The sequence below is a fragment of the Borostomias antarcticus genome, assembly GCF_949987555.1.
Source record: "Borostomias antarcticus genome assembly, contig: scaffold_253, whole genome shotgun sequence".
Classification (NCBI taxonomy): domain Eukaryota; kingdom Metazoa; phylum Chordata; class Actinopteri; order Stomiiformes; family Stomiidae; genus Borostomias; species Borostomias antarcticus.
The window spans coordinates 105,619-108,000 of NW_028175775.1; the positions used below are offsets into that span (position 1 = coordinate 105,619).

The 2,382-nt window shown below is 43.5% G+C and overlaps 1 pseudogene across 1 annotated transcript; it reads left to right on the forward strand.

Annotated features, from left to right (window-relative positions):
• Positions 1-976: 976 nt before the first annotated feature.
• Positions 977-2,110, forward strand: LOC311329217 (annotated as a pseudogene). The gene is made up of 2 exons: positions 977-991; positions 1,120-2,110. The product of its transcript is annotated as an uncharacterized misc_RNA (transcript).
• Positions 2,111-2,382: the final 272 nt, after the last annotated feature.

The window sequence follows — 2,382 nt, forward strand, 5'->3', positions numbered from 1 at the left end:
CAACTGGCGCTTTGATTTGAAAGCAATGGTATCAAGGCTTGGTTACATGGCTGTTCGAACCTGCTCCATGCCAGCAAGGCTCCTTAATCTTACTGATGAACAGTGGTAATAAGTATGATGTTTGCCTTTCAAAAAGTAATTAAGCTACAGCATCTTTACGTTTACGTAAAGGGGCCTATAAAGAAATCGTAATAATAAGGAGAGATGTTCTAGTTTTTTAGAGACCGTGAAGTTTAGAATCTCTTACTTACCAAGAGTTACGGCGTAAATAGTATACGTTAGCGCAGCATGATTATGCTTAATCTGCCGGCTATCCACGTGTATGGTGGCGGTATTCTCAGTTTTACAGAGTATGGTCATACTGGCTTAAGCCATTGATAATCATGGGATGTTTTACTTTTCTGAAAAGCAAGAAAGGGCGCACATAGCTTTAATAAAAGAAGCGACTATAGGCAGGATAACAATATGGAGAAGAGAGCAATGTCTGAAACAACTTTTACCATTTCAGAGCTTGCCTGAGAGTTTGATGTCACCCCAAGAACAATCCTAGTTTATGAAGATTATGGTCTCCTGAGCTCAAGTTGTAACGGTCTTTAACGAATATACAGTAAAAAAACCTAGTACATCTGAAACTGATTGTTCGAGGCAAACGCCATGGTTTAAGCCTTGCTGAATCCATAGATCTGATAGGTCTTTATGACAACTCCTCGCGGGATACCTTACAGCTAACAGCCATGCTGTATGCAATTGATACATCAAGCAAGCGCCTTGTACAGCAGCTCCAAGATATTCAAGTGATGGAAGATGAGTTGAAAGAAGCCAGACATCGCTGCCTGAAGGCGCTGAAGGAGAGTGATGATTAACATATCCTGCCTTCCCTTTAGATCAAACTCCGGGATTTATAAGAATAAACAGTGAGGCCACCTCAATGAGCCCATACTCTCAGCTGAATTTCAATCTTGGAGAAACTAATGACATGCTCATAGAGCAAGTCAGACAGTTTGCTGAAAAAGAGGTTTCTCCAAGAGCTATGGAAATCGACCAGAGCAACCAGTTCCCCATGGATCTTTGGCAGACAATTGGGATATGGGATTACAAGGTATCATTGTATCAGAGTAGCATGGAGGCTCTGAAATGGGCTATATCTTCCATGTGATTGCCATGTAAGAAATAAACCGTGCATCTGCTTCTGTTGGCCTCAGCTATGGAGCCCATTCCAACCTGTGTGTGAACCAGATTTTTCGAATGAGAACCGATAAACAAAAAGAAAATTACCTGCCTGACTTAATCAGTGGTCTGGCCGTCTGAGCCCTCGCCATGAGTGAGTTGTTAGCTGTGAGCTGTGAGCTGATTCTGATGTTGTCAGTATGAAACTTAAGGCCGAGAAGAAAGGCGACAAATTTATCATGAACGGCAACAAAATGTGGATTGCCAATGGCCCAGATGCATCTACCACGTTATTTATGCCAAGACTGGACTAGAGGAAAAATCTCGTGGAATTACCGCATTTATCGTCGCGCTGTATTTCCCCAGTTTCTCTAGGGCACAAAAACTCGGCAAACTTGGAATGTTAGGTCCCAACACCTGAGAGTTGGTCTTTGAAGATTGTGAAGTTCCTACAGAGAACATTCTGGGTAACCTGAATGGTGGCGTAGAAGTTTTTATGAGCTGGCTTGATTATGAGCGGTTTGTTCTTTCAGGATGGCCTACTGGTATTATGCAGGCCTGTATGGACGTTGTCCTTCCTTACATTCATGATCGCAAGCAGTTTGGCCAGTCCATTGGTGAAGTTTAGCTGATTCAGGGCAAGGTTGCCGACATGTACACTCAGATGAATGTCGGCAAATCTTATCTCTATGCGGTTGCCTTGGCTTGTGACCGAGGAGAAACTACCCGTAAGGATGCAGCCGGTTTCATTCTCTATTGTGTCGAAAGAGCAACAGCTCTGGCATTGGACGCCATTCAGATTCTCGGAGGGAATGGCTATATCAATGACTACCAGTCCGGACGCCTGTTGAGAGATGCAAAGTTTTATGAGATCGGAGCTGGTACTTCCGAAATCCGTTGTATGCTTATTGGACGTGAACTGTTTCAGGAAACTGGACATTGACCTAGGAGGAGTTTGTCATGGTGGCACTTGCACAAAAATACCCGTAGACAGTGCAGAGTTTAATGACAACCGTCGTAAAATGCAGGCACTGTCTGATGAGCTTTAACAAAATTCTAAACGACTAAAACAGGGAGGTCCGGGAAAAGCTAGGGGGAAACACATTGGCAAAGGTAAGTTTCTACCAAGAGATCGAATCGCCATACTTCTGGATCCCTGATCACCATTTATGTAGATCGGACTTTTTGCTGCAGGAAAGGTCTATAACGAAGAAG